Here is a 15,454-nt window from a genome sequence, read left to right on the forward strand (position 1 = left end):
TACTTAGTTTTCTCGAAAAATGAAAGTAGCAGAGTATGGAAATCAGAGCGAACGGATTTATGTTCTATACAACATTCAAGATTTGTCCACACTTATTTTGCCCCAAACAAACTTCGAGTCCAATGGAAACGTGTCCACCTGCTCGGCGGTTCAGTTCAATAAGTAAATTAGGCAGTGGAAACAGGAAATACAGTCTAACGATTCGACCCATGGCAATTTGGATTATTGCAAATAAGTCCAGGCCAAGTGCAGATCCAGAACCAGATCCAAGTCCAAATCAAAATCACAATCCACTTGCCGGACTCGAATATGAACGGAAATACATTGGCCTGGTCTAAACCGGTGGCACAGCTTCCTTTTCTCCCTTTTTTCCCTCATTCTAAAGTTGAGGTTGGGCACTCTTCGTTTTTTCCTTGTTTTTCCTTGTTTTTGTTTATGTTTTTGTATTTTTCCCCCCAACTGGTTTTTTGTTTTTATTTCAACGCCATAGGCGGGAAATTAAATTTTCAATCGGTGGCACGCTTCAATGGCTGAAAATGAAGCACCGACCGAACCTGTGAACCTGCGGACCTGTGGACCTGTGCCAGATAGTTCGCCTTCACCGGCGGAAGCTGCCACGCCCCCAGCATCCTCTGTAACGCCAACGCCCACGCCGTCGGCCTCGGGCCAGGTGCGATCCAGGAAAAGTTGAAATGCTTTGCCTCAATTTAGCTTGCAAATGAATCAAAACATTTTATGATTGCGCCCCTTGCTCACCCTTGAGAGCGAAATGAAAATGAACTAGCCTTCATGTTTTCGACGCCTAATGAAGTTGGCCAGCAGTCCTTTTTTTTTGTGTTTTTGTTCCTTATATTTCTATGCTTTTATTTTCGGTTTCGGAGGCCAAACTCGGTTAGTGGTTGTATCGAAATTGTAGCAAGTATGCATATTAATGAGTCTGCAAAACTTGTGCCCCTTTTACAATTACCTTGATATTATTTCAAGTATCTTTTACTGCACCTGAAGTTCGCTTTAAACCTTTAAGCCTGGCCAATGTACGATTTGAGTTTATTGGGAATTTAGCATGGCGTTCCCGAGTGATTTCAGCATTGCTTCCTTCCCATCGAACGACAAAGGAAAGTCCCCATCAAAGGACATTCTTCGCCATGGGCCCCTTTCATTTGTCGTATTTCCAATTTAGAGGGCCACAGTCCAGGTCCAGGTCCAGGTCCAGATACATGGACCATGGAACACGGGACATGGGACATGGTTTATGCACATAGATCGCTTTTTGGGACAAGTTACCTGCCTCCACTTCCTGCTTTCATTCGAGCGACTTTTCCAGTTAAAGAGGGGGTGTGGAAAGGCGAAGGGATGTGGGCCAGAATTTGCAAAGATCTCATTGTAATGAGAGCTGACTTTTCCGACAGTTTTCCCCCGTTCCGTTTTCCTTGTTTCGGCAGCCGAAGGTTTTCCTCTATTCGTTTTCACCCACATCACAAGCGGTGCCACTTTTCGAAATTTGATTAAAACGCTTCCCTTTGAAGTGCAACCCCCTACTCACACACACAGACACTACCTCTCACACAGATACACACATAGACACGGCGGGGCACAAAGTAGTGGATATGCCACGCCCCCTCCCCCTGCTGACGACCGCCCACATGTGCTGCAAGCCAAACACTTTGCGGGCAACGGTTATAATTAATTTACTGCCACTTACAATTTTTAATTAAGCCGCCGTCGCGTTTCTGATATGCTGTATGTATAGAGCAAGGACACTGCTAGAAAAAAGGGGCAGCACAAAAGGTACTTTCGTTCTTATCACAGCATCAAATGTATCGAAAAATAAATATTTTAAATATAAATTATATTTTTGGATTTTGCATTGAGAGGTTTTCTTAAAACATGAATCTCAACTGGCAGATACATTTATTTTCGCAGTGTCCTTGTTGTTTGTTCGCCTTTCTATTTGCACACGAAAAAGGGAAAGTGGAAGAAAGTGGCGCTGCGAAGGGGCAAAGGGGTAAAGCGGTAAAGGGGTAATGGAAGGTTGCTTCGTTATTAACTGACAGATTGATTTACAATGAGGCTGGGGTCAGGGAAATAGATGGATAGTGAGAGACTCAGAAACTCCGTCCGCAGACGATAATTACACACGATGAGCGGTGATTCGGGTGGAAAATTCAGCCAAGGAAAATGCTGCTGATGAGCAAGAGCAAAACAAGCAAAAAAAAAACGAAAAAACATGACTGATTGTGTGTGAGAGTAATGGGAAATTTGACTGGTAATTTAATCGGCTAATTGGGCTGCTGCTCGGCAGCTAATTGCCAACTTTCAAGGACGCATAAACAACTAAGAGACTCAAAGATGGGGTAATCAAAAGAGAAATGATAAGATTAAAGTTCATTTTTGAAATAATTAATAATTATATTCATAGTCAGAGAAACAGAAACAGTGATTAATGAATTCGTTGATTAAATTTGATATCAGATCGCAGATTGCATGGCTAGCAATTTATATTTAAACTAATATTTATGAAAAGAACTGCTTCTACTGTCTGTGAGCATTGGCCTCTTTTGCCAGAAGGAAATAAAGCTCTGCCCTTCTGTTTGTGCAGGATGTGAAATTAAATTAAAATTTTTTCGATATCCGGCACACTCCGCCCCATTCGCCATCCTTTCCCATTCGGCATTTCCCATTCTCGAGGGCAGGTGACAGGTTGATCGATGAGTTCTGCCAGAGACTTATACCCGAAATCCTTTGTGCCGGAAAAGGAGTGTCTTTCAATGCAACATTGATGCATCGGAATATGCAAGTATGAATATTTGGAAATGTCACTGGGCTTTCCCTCTTATTTCCTCGCATCTCGCATATTTCCTTTCGCATTTTCCGCATTTTCCGGCAGTGCGACAGACAGACAGACAGACTGTCGCAGATGCAAATGCAAATATATGTATAAAATATATATATAAGCTGTCAATTATATTTCGCACGCTTGCAATAGGAAAATCAATGATTGATGGCAAAGTGACAATCAGACAAAGAGTAATGCATATTGATAGTAGGACTGGCCAATTTGCAATTGATTAGCAATCAAAGTAATTGTGGCAAGTGCAACGCAAATTGCAGCAAATTCTGTGGCAAAAAAGCACAAAAAATAAGCACTGTGCTTGCGTTTTTTTCAGCTCTTGTTTTTCGAGAAGCCAACAGTTTCGTTTGCCAATTTGCTGGCGGACACACACACACACACAGAGACACACACACCGTTTGCACAGAGGACTTGATAAATGTACTCGATATTTTGTGCCGGGCCGAGTCGGGCAATAAAATTTGCTGCCAAATATTGCAATTGTTGCAGTGGCTGGTGGCTGGTGGGTGGTGGATGGTGGGTGGCGATGTTAGTCCTTTGGCTCGTTCTTCCTGTTCTCACATTGCGCATACGCCATGTGGCACTCAGCTGCACTCAATTTCGTTGGGGACCACCTCATGATGGTCATTTATCAGACTGACGCTCCATTGCCACCCACTTCTGCCCCCCTTTGCCCACAAAAAAAAATAACATCCCATAGCAGTTTGGTCAAGTGACGCACATTCGCCTGGCCTGGGCCCATAATTCAATTGTTTTTACTTGGCTGCGGCCTTCGATCGGCAAGTTTCTCATCGGCGGCGGAGTTCAGTACATGCACCATGCACCATGCACCATGCAGTATGCACCATGCAGTATGCTGCATTTCACCCGGCCAGCCAATTGGCAATTGATTTTCATGGCGAACGTTAAGCGAAGCGACAGTTTGAATTATGCTTTGATGCATAATCGATGCCATCTGACAGGCGAGCGATGCTGAGTGGAAAAGTGGAAAATGCCTGGCCCAAAAATACAAAACTGTCAACGGGGAAGGGGCAGGGGGAAGGGGAAGTGCCGGGAAAATGCCGGGTTGCAAAACTAAGGAAATGTCCAGGTGAAAATGCATCGCATGAATTCATAATGAACAATGGACGTTACGTATTCCCGTCAACCTAATAAATATTCAATGTGATGGGAATGAAATTAGATAGTCGACAGTCGGCAAACCCAGGCAAGCAATTCGTTGCATTCGAATATGATTCAATATGATTGTTGTGTTGGCCAAAAAATTTAAGCTAGTTCTTCACTTTTCATGGTTGCTTTGAAGTCACTCAATTCATGCACGACATCTGCTTCATATTTAATGTGCTTGCGAGGCTAAGAAAATAGATCATAAATCGGGAGTCACTTGAAAAACATCTTTCCCTCACTACAATGCTTCAATGCATTTTTGGAATAACAGCTAAGATATGGTTTAATCTTATTCTTCATATACCTACTTCAATGGATTTTAGTATCTTAAATGATTTACAACTGAGATTGTGGTAATGCCAGTTAACTTTCTGCCAAATTCCAAATGTCAAGGTGCAAACTCATTTGGCAGAAGCCACCGAGAATATAAATCAATGCATAGAATGAACAAAAACTAACCCCGACTTTTTGCACACTCACTTTCACTTTCACATTCACTTTCACCGTATGCCATTAATTATGAAACTATGTGGGGATAATTTCACGCCTAGCAGCAGGCAATAAAATATGAGTACTGCCCACCCTCGATAGAATATTAAAAGTAAAAAAATAAAAAGGGCAGAAAAAAGGCACAAATGGTGCTGTTGATTATGGCCGCATTATGTGTACAAGCTGTCGTATCAAATGTTCCTTTTTTTTCTCCCCTCAATTTACTTTTTTTTCCTGAGGTTCTGCCAGTGTCCTTTGGTCCTCTGGTCCTTTGGCCCCTTTTCTTTTTTTTTTTTGCGGCGCTGCTTAGCCTAATGACCCCCGCTGCGTTGTCTAATTAATTAATGGATTGTAATTAATTATTTAACACAATGCTCCCGGAGTCGTGCGTACGTGTTCTGCAAGTCGCCCATTTTTATGGGCAGTTCAGTTGACTCGGTTCTTCTATCAGGACGCCCATTCAATATGCATGTTAAACGCACAACAAATGACAAATTTTGCCCACAATGCGACACGTCAACAATCCACGGAGCCCCAAATGTGTGGGCGGTGTAGCCCCGAAAAAAAGGGGGCGGGGCAATGTCAAGAAACAGATTAGGAGGATGCAAATAAAGAGTGGGAGATTAATGGATATCTTCTCTATATATATTTAACCGTAGATATGTATATATATACACTCCCTGGAATTACTAAGCGCGAAATAATTAACTCAACAGGATCAAGTCAGTGAATTACACTTTCTCTACTTTCTCTACTCTCTGCTGCCTGTAATCGTGTAATCGCCATTAATGATTGTGCCTTTTCAATTACTTATTTTGCCGCCCGTTTCTGTTAACTTATCATGGAAACACGTTGATAAATGAGTTGAGAATCGAAGAGTATAGATAATTATTCGCAAGCTCTGTTGAACTTTGCTCTCCTTTAAATACTCGTAATATAACTGATTTGATTGAACGCAGAGTCTTGGCAAAGTTGATAATATTACTGTGTTAATATCCTTCCGTTAGTATTTATAAATATTGAACAGATATATATATGCGTATTGATTTTCCACTAATGGTGATCAATATGTTTGCTTTTCCTGCCAGCAAACACTTGAGTGTGTATGGGAAATAAATCAGAGCACACGCATGACACATGAGTGGGATATACACTCGCATAACTGTAGCTTAGAGGCCGTGTTGCAGGGTTATGGCCGAAGACAAGTTTCAATTAGGGGCTCTCTCAAACACACACACACATGCATATGGACAAATGTGAAAATGGGAGACGGTGGGGAAAAGGGGGGAAACCATGAAATTGGCAATCGTAGTTGGCTGCTGATTCGTTTCCTTTTTACCCTCGTTTCAGACGACGTGCATATCTGCTCCTCCTTCTCCTGCTCCTCCTCCTCCTCCTCCTCCTGCGACATCACCAGCTGCTGTTTGTCCATCAATTTGGATCACCTGTCTTACGGATGTGCATGTATGCACATAAGAGAGTGCTGTGTGTGTGTGTGTGTGTGTGTCGAAATTCAATGCAATTGAGATGCTTTTTCCGACCTTCTCTTCCGGATATTGTCAAAGTCTTAGTATTTATGTCATACCATTTGTACTCATTTTTATTTAATTATTAGTATTTAAGTATTTTAATGTATTTTAACTATATTCATACTCCCCTATTGTGTGCACTCCTTTTTGATCACATTCATTAGGCTAGGGTATTTAAGGCTTCGACTACTTTCGGACACTTCCAACCGCTGGCTATGCGAACCACAAACGGTTTTAATGGTCCAACCGCAGCCGAAATGGTTTTGCTGGCTGCAGCGATGGATTGGCAATGGATTGTCGCATGCAACGTGTATAACGTGTCGTATGCGTAATGCGACTAGCAATTCCACGCAACACGCAACGAAAATGCCACTGCAAATAGAGCGCGCACTACTCATGGCGCAATCATAACTGCTAATGCATGGCGATGGCAACCACGGGAGCAGGGGGTCTCTATAAATAAATGCCACAAATATACACGGGGGGGGTGGGCCAAATGTGGCCTATAAATAGCCAAAGCGGCTAAGGGTTTTATGTGTAGACCATGCCATTTTCGAAACCAAACTCTCCACTTTGCTGATAATTACCATCCTGATGATGATGAATGATAATGATAATCGTGATGATGGGGGGTGGGGGGTGGGGATCATCGGATTGAACGACATTAGCTGGGCCAACAAACAAATAAACAACAAAGTGACCGAGTGACCAAGTGAACAAGCTGGCAGCACCAACATCAGATATTAATTACACGTCAACGGAGGTCAATTAAAAATTTGTGGCCGATTAAATGGGTGACACGGGGCCAGTTCACGACATGGCAAGGGTATCCATATGGTTATCCGCATGTGAATGTGGATGTGGGTATGGGAATGGAAATGTATGTATATATAAAGAGGGCAGGAGAGAAGGAGATGCCTGGCTAAAAGGTCGACGGGCCATGGGGAGCATTGTAGGCGATTTATCGGGTAATTGGGGACAGGTCAAGCTCGAATGTGTTCTAAATGGAAAATGGGCGGGACACTGGATGGCTCGCTTCACATTAAACAAGGCGCTGCTAACACGCTCATAACATAAATGGCAAGCAGAGCGCATCAAAAATGTACCATATTAACGAGGCTAAAACAAAGACAAATTATATGGACAGGCTGAGAGTAAAAATTATATTGGGAATTTCGGAATGCATGAATGTTTAGGATTGGTAAAAATACTGTTTGTAAATATATTTAATAGATATGGAGATAAGGCTTTCCTCATTAAACTTTCTTTCTAGCTTCTGTTTTTTTAATCATAGTCAACACACATTTTGTGATTCACATGCCATCGTTGGAGTTTGAACTGCGCAGTGTCACTCGCATCCTTCGCATTGCTCTCGAGTTTTTCCAGGATGTTTTGCATGCCTCGGTCGTTGCTTTTCTTTGTAAATATTCAATTGACTTGTGTAAATTGCTCTTGCCCGGCTAATACATTTTATATGTGTGTGTCATTATTTACTTTTCGGCTCTGGCGCACACACATACACATACACATACACACACGCACACAAGCCTAAGGAGTCGAGGAATCTGAATTGAAATTGGAGGTGCTTTCGAGGGCTTTGCTGCCCTTCGACCCCAAAGAGAGTCCATCAAGTTCATGATGAAGTGCATTATAACTGATTAAATTTGCACGGTGGTTGCCACGGAACCCACATGTACATATACTGTATGCTATACACACACACACACACACACAAGTACTGATTGATATGTGCTTGCTCCCTTTGCCCTTGTGTGTGTTTTATACATTTAGTGAGATTAAACGCTTTGTGCTGATTAAATGAGTTTATAGGGAGCAGTTTCCCTCTCGTTTTTCCAGCAAACACACACACACGCACGCACACACACGTTTGACATTTTCCGGTTAGCCCCAGATTTGCCCCCATCTCCTCGCCATCTTTGTTGTAAATTAATAGCTTGGCGAAAATGAAGTGGCGCTTGGCTTTCGATTTAAATCACTGGGTTTTTATTAATATTATTATTTTAAATTTTTATTCACTTCTAACAGTTTTGTATAAATTGTATTAACATATTTAAATTTTGTCCGAAATTCACTTATTTATTTATTTTAATCGTGGAGGTTTAAGCTATGAAAAATATTCACCTCACCCACTGCACATGTCACCTAATGAAAATCTAATCTATATTCTCTATACCAAAAATACTACAAAAAAAGGAAAAAAAAATACTAAAAAAAAAGACTGAAAATTTATGAGCACCTCGTCGGTTAGGTACTGACTATGAGAAGCGCATAGAAGGGCGTGCACACTGATACACATCACTTCACACATACTAAAAAAAATACTAACAAAAAATACGAACTAAAAAATACTAATTAAAAAATACTAACTAAAAAAATACTACTAAAAAAATACACAAAATACTAAAAAAAAATACTGAAAATGTATGAGCACCTCGTTGGTTAGGTACTGACTATGAGAAGCGCATAGAAGGGCGTGCATTCAAATTTGAATTTTAACGGACAATTTACTTTATTTAATCGCTTTTAATGCCTTTGCAGGCAGACTCTGTAAATTCTGTAATTTTCATTTCCAAGAATATTCGCAAATCGAATTTAGTGCAAATAAACGTATTAGAAGTCCCCAATCGGGAAAGGGGACTTTGAGATGGGATGTGGAATGTGGGGACCCAATTTAATTGCTTTAACTGTCAGTAAATGAATTATTGACGCTCTGCTGGGAAGTCGGTTGTGCAGTCAAGTTTTGACAGCTGTCAAAATTTCGTGTTGCGCCATCATCCTCGGGGAGGCGGGAAAAACAATTGTTTTATTAAATACATTTTTTTTTTACATTCTTTTCGTTTGGCCTGTTCTGCGTTTGCCAAATCCCTGAATTGTTTCGAATTCACAAAGCGCGATACAGCCAGAGGAAAGACAAAAAAATTAGCGCACATTTGTGCCCATTACATCGGTTGAGCCAAAGGAAATATAATACATATATACGAGTAGATGTTGTATGGCATCTGCCATATGTGTTACTGGCGTATATATCCTTTTGTGTCTGCTGTGTCGTCTCGTTCAGCGCTCGGCCTGATCATCAAAGTCAATTTCCTTGTTGATTTTTGCTTATTTGCGCATCTAAATGGATTTTTATCGCAATGTTTTGCAATGTCCTTCCGGCAGCAATCAATACACATGAGGGGCGTGGCCCCGCCCTGCCCGACCCGGTCCTAATTTCGCCTGATTTTCGTTTGCGCATTATTATTATTACTTTTCCTGTTCGACCTCTCCGCAATTTGTATGTGCAAAAGGGCAGATGATTGGTAAATCCTTCGTCAGCAGTTAATAAAAACAAACTGAAGGTGTCGGCCAGTGCGAGGAGTCAAGGATAAAGTGGCTCAGATATTCTTTTTTTTCGTCAACCGAAGTGCTGGCACTATTGGACTCATCGCACGTCAACAGGGTTTATACTTATGATCCCTTCTTTGGCCCCAACACAGAAATGTCCGCTATGTGAATGGATTCAACTCAACTTGAGCACTTTTTGAGTAGTTCGTTAACTACAACGAATCCAATTGTCTACGATTGGTTATATACAAACTAAGGTTCTTTACTATTTACACAATATATTTAAGGTTTTTTATGGACCTTTCATTTGAAACCCATCTTTACCTTAGCGATGGCCCGCCTGGCAGCATATGTTATCGATAAGTTCGATGTGCGAACAATCATCTGCATATTGCTGCGGCCTTTCACCTTTGGCACTTTCTCCCACCTGCACGTGTATGTACGTGTGTGTGAGTGTGTGTGTGCTTCTGTTTGCGTATGCACGGTAATTGGCAACGTATTGACTTGCCCTCCGGCTGTCGGAAAGGGGGCGTTAGGGGGCCCGTAGGGCGTGGCAGAGCAGCAGTAAATTACAAATAACAAAAAAAATACGTAAGCCACGCACCGAACTCTTGAATTTCGTTGGCTTACATTTCTTTTCCTGACTTTCCCGGTTTTTCTGCACAAAAAAAGAAAGAGATTGAAAATACAATGCTCAGAAAAACACAAAGGTTTAAAAACGGCAACCAATTTCATTTGACTTCGCTTCGTTTTGCGTTTCGTTAAAACAAACTATAAATTAAATCATAATTAAATAATAAACAAATATAACAAACAAATAGTCTGAGTTTAAAATATAATATTTTCATAAGCTACAGTTCATTAATATTGTTTTGAGCATTATTTACCTATTAATTAAAATCGGAGTACCATAAATATAATTCGCCTTGCCGAGACATTTCTTTGAATCGCTTCCTTGCTGCATCTAAATTAATCCCGTTGTGCCCTTTGGTTGCTCAACATTCCCAAAGTCTCCCCCCTTGGCTTTTTTGCTCAAAGTCTGAATAATTGGCAAGGACTTTGTTGTGCGAGACATTCAATCCAGCGGCAGCTGTGAGCTTCGTGGCGAGCGGACAGCGGGGTGTTTTGTATTTACCCAGAGCTTTTAATTAATATACTAAAACGATTTTATTGGCTGTGTTTTTGGCGGAAGAGCAAAGAGACGGGGAAGCTCGCGAAATTTAAATTCAAAACCGAGCACCTGAAGTCGAGACCACAAACAATTTTTACCGTTGACGTCTTCAAAGTGTCTAACTGGATATACTTTTTTTTTTTGGGGACTTTTATATATATTTTTTTGGACTTTCCATCCAGCTGGCTGAGCAAAAAATGAAAAGGAAATAATGGTGGGGGAAAAAGGAAAGGCAAACTGGCAATTGGCAGCTGCTGCGAAAAGTTTTGAAGGCTGGGTGGAAATATGTTAATTTGCACCCCGACCAATCCATTTTATGCTCTCTTTTTACCAATTCATAATCCTTTTTGATTGATATCAATGGAAGATATTGTGTCAGCGTGTTTTCCTTTTTTTTGTTGTTTTTGGTATTTGAATTGAGAAGTGAGGAGTCAAGAGGTTGTGGATTGTGCAGATAAATAAATATAAGTGGCTGGGTGTTTTTAATTATTTACATTTACCTAGGCAACGAAAGCGAATTTCAACTTTTATTGCGGCTTTGCCTTATTGCTTACATTTGTTTTGGACTTCCTCCACCTTTCTCCCATTTCTCCCATTTCTCTCTTCTATTTTTCATTTTATTTTTCCTGTCTCTGTTCTTTTTACTTGTTGTGTTTTGAATTCCATTTCAGTTGAAAGTGTGGGGCTGCTGCCACCGGTTGCCAGGACATCGCCGGAATGGTAATTAAAATGTGTGGCTGAAATGCTGGGAAAAATGAAAAAAAAAACAAAAAAAGAAAAAAGAAAAAGTGTCCCCTGCTGAATGCTGGAGGATTCCACGCTGATAAATGGAATGCTTTGAGCCACTTCCAAGTGGACTGATCTCATGACAGAGAACTGAAGTGCAGGCAAAGTTTGCATTTATCTACTGGATTCTTTGGAATGGCATTCACTTAAATTTATTACCGTGCGGCGCAGGGCTGAGCTGGTATATTCTTAAATTCCCGATTTATTGCTGAGAATCAGCTTAGAACGGTTGAGTTCAGGTTGAGACAAAAATGAAATGCAAAACAAATACTACTACATAAAATGTGTGCTTATTTAACTTGAATTACTCCTAAATAGGCGCTTTATAGTGCTAAAAAATTAAGCTCTGTGCTATATATACATATATGCCTAAATATACAGCAAAATGATTTAGGATTCCTATATATTTTCTAAACATGTTTTTATTTCTGGTTGCAGCGCTGCTCCTTTAAAGCTGCTGTATCCTTGGATTCTTATTGTTTACTTTAAGCCAAAAACGAGAAAACTTTCTCTGCTGCGTCATCTGACCGGCGAATATGTATCTGAATTTGTATCTCCCTTCTGAACGTGACTACATGTCAAATGTTTTAGTCCAAACATCCACACTCGCATACACACTCCTACACACACACGTGCATATATAGTTGCATTAAATTGGTATAAAATAAACAACACGTATAAATTACAACACCAACAACAATACGTCATGTGTGTTTATGAATAAAACAAAAACCCAGGAAAAGAAAGAACGAACGAGCGAACGAACGAAAAAAAAAGAAGAGAAAAATAAAGCGAAATGATAATAAATAAAATTTGTTGTATGAGCCATGAGAAATGTGGCAGGTAAGAGAGAGAGACGGCATGCGGCACACTCCACATGACAAGGCAATAAAAGAAAGAGACAGAGGACAGCGGGGTCGAGGGGAGCGAAAGAGAGGGGATAAGGTGCGTGCATAACATAAATACTCACTTTACGCATATTACACGGCAGAAATATTAAAAATAACTCACATTTCGGGCGGCTCTTTGGATATGAATACATCCGTGAGTAAACTCAGGCGTTAAAATCGAATGATTGCAAAGGATTCTCGAAGGAATCCGCAACGAAAGTTCGTAAATTGTCAAGTAAAATATCCAAATACCCTGTTTTTAATGCACATTACATTTTCAAAGATTTCTAAAACTGTTCTACATGGTGATGGAATATTTTCTTTACACACACCCTGCAAATGCAGTTGTTGGCTTAGGAATAATGTCCTTGTGTGTTTATTTTGCTACGTATCTGTTGGTGACTTGCCCCACATCCTTCGACTCCTTTTGTTTGCCGCTCGCCTGACGGCGTTGGCGTTATCTCTTTGGCCTTTGGGCCCTTGAATAAACCCTTGCTCGCGGGAAAAGTTGAAAAAGTTTGCTCATTTTTCTGGAATAATTCAAGTTAAATGCCTGTTTATCAACAGTCAAACAATGAACAATTTTTTTGGGGGGTTGGACTCGTTCTTGCCACCCCACGAAAGTTGATTTTTGTTTGGCAAGTTTAGAGGTTTAAGCATCTCGCGTTTGCACCTGCACACACACCCACACACACAAACACACACAGACACTGGTACACATGGAATATAGCAATGTGATATGCGTGTGTGTGTGTGTGTGTGCTCTAGTTTTTCCGTCTTTTCTCGCCTTCCTGCGGCCCGCGTTATTGCTTTTTGTCGCAGCCGCCGAAATTCCCACGTTTGCCCTCTTAAGTATGCAACACTTTATTGCTCATTAAAATGATTGCTTAAATATGAGTACGTCGCACACACCGCAGAAGGATAAGTCTGCGCGCGTGTGTGGGTGTACATCAAAATTTGTCACGCCCACACAGAAGTAGGTCGAAAAATAAAAAACGATTTTCGAACAGATTTCACTCGCTGATTTCACATTCACATAAAATATGGATTTGTATTTTGCCTTTTAAAAGGCAATTTCCTTCTAGGTTGACAATATAAATTGGATATTTAGTTGGGATTACATTGGAAACAAACCTTCGAGTCATTTTTGAATCAAAAACGCACTGATTAAGTTTGTCATAAATATTCCCGATAAGCATTCAATTGTTTCAATTGCCTTGCAATCCCAAACGGATTAGACTTATTGGATCTAATCAGGGAAAAGCTCAAATCGAATTTCGCCATGATTGATGGCATTTAAAGTCAATCTACTTCACTTAGATATGTATATCCATTGCCGTATGATATTGTCTGTCATCAGTTCCCTGATTTCCCATCTTAGGTAGATGCCCAATAATCTCCGTCCGCCAGTTCAGTCAGTCAATCTGTCAATATTGCGCCAATATTCGCCCATCGCACTTTTCCGGAATGTGTTCGCCTGTAGGAACGAAAAGGAGATGGAAAAGCTGGAAAAACTGGAGCGACTAATGTGCTTAATAGACGAGTCAAACGGAACTCAAGCACAATTGGTTGTTAACTGATTCAATTGCGTTTATTTTGTATATGTATATTGAACTTATTGAGATCCAGTAAGATTTTAATCCTTCAAGTCTTCAGCCAAATGTGTTGAATAGTTTATCATTGAATTTGCAGTAGATTACTTAGTTGTTTTATTGGAGAAGCCATCAGCAACAGCGTATAACTGAAGCTAAGTGAAAGAAAAAACTAGAAAACTAGAAAATGTATTGTAGCCAAAACAGTTTTCACAAATATTGTGAACAACTTTCGCAACTTTGTCAGTGTCGTGCACAAAAGTTGTCTCCTTGCGTGCACTTTAATTTGCAATAACTACACCTTTCCTGTTCCGCCCCTCCCCCCTTCCTCCCCCTCTCCTCTACATTCGCACAACAACTTTGTACACCGCCTTTGCCACTTGACGACAAGAGAGTTATTATAATTAATGAGACAAGAAAAAGTTTCGGGTACCGCAACATTTTGCTCTAGTCTGGCGCAGAAATTTCAATTAGGCAACGACCTCGCCTCATTAGCATGGCGGATATATATCCACGTGTAAATATTCATATATATATATATATATGTATATAGACATAGAAAAAACAGTGACACGTGCAGCGAGGTGGAATAGAAATAAACTTAATTCACCCGCTTTGTTGGGCAAATAATATCCACTCGCAGCCTGACTTTCACTTGTCAGCGATGAAATGGAAAACCTTCGGCATTCGAAAACTGCCATTTCGAAATGTCAAGTGCAGCCAGTTGACGACGGGATGGGGATGCCAATGATGAGGATCGCAATGGTAATGCGATGATGATGATGCAGTTCGTCCATCAACTGACAGGACATCATTCGCCCATTTGGCCGAATTTTGATTTGATTTCCAACTCCTGAGTCCCGCCCATTCACAGGACATCGTCTTCGTCGACTAGTCGTGGTGTCCTTGGCTAGTCAATCGTTTTGATTTGACAAACACTTTATCACTTAATGTTCGTTTGTGGCAATTTATTCTTTATACACCAGTTTATCTACACACCGATATGGGTGCACTGAACAAAAATCAAGTTGTATTACAACTTTTAGGTTCATAGTTTTACTAAAGTTTATATTCATTTGTATTTTCTCAAGCTTCTTAAACGTTTCGAATCCAATCTATACAGCCTGCAAGTTTTTCGCCCAGTGCACTGGTGCTCAGCTTTTCCTTCTGCTGTACGCAGAATCAGTCGCTTTTCCTTGGCTTTGTGGCTTCGCCGGTGGCCCAGCTCTTGTTAAGTGAAACAATTGAATTGTTAACTGAACAATAAAGTATTTTATTATTATTAGATTTTTGCTGCCAGACCGCCAACAAACAATCCCATTGCCATTTGCCTTTGTCACATCTCTCTAGCTCTCCAGCTCGGTCCCTGGCATTTTTCTGATTTTACCGAGTTTTTCCAGACTTTCCCGTTCCATCGGACTTTCCCCTTATCCAACGACTTAAGTGCCTTTTGAGTCTGATAGGGCTGATACGGCTCTGGGCCGATTGCGTTCGTTTTTTTTTGGCAAATGTCTCGAGTAGATTTCCGACATATTTCCCGACTCCTGTTATATGTCATTTGTATTATGTTCGGCGCTTTTCATTCTACCCCGCCCCCCGCCCGCTGTTTTGCTGCCCTTTTGGCTCTCACTTTG

The 15,454-nt window shown here is 40.7% G+C and overlaps 1 protein-coding gene across 1 annotated transcript in view; it reads right to left on the reverse strand.

Moving 5' to 3' along the window:
* LOC122625010 (high affinity cGMP-specific 3',5'-cyclic phosphodiesterase 9A) overlaps nucleotides 1–15,454 on the reverse strand; it is a 102,172-nt gene that overhangs the window by 17,412 nt on the left and 69,306 nt on the right. The window lies entirely within an intron of this gene.

This window comes from Drosophila teissieri, chromosome X, assembly GCF_016746235.2.
Source record: "Drosophila teissieri strain GT53w chromosome X, Prin_Dtei_1.1, whole genome shotgun sequence".
Taxonomy (NCBI): domain Eukaryota; kingdom Metazoa; phylum Arthropoda; class Insecta; order Diptera; family Drosophilidae; genus Drosophila; species Drosophila teissieri.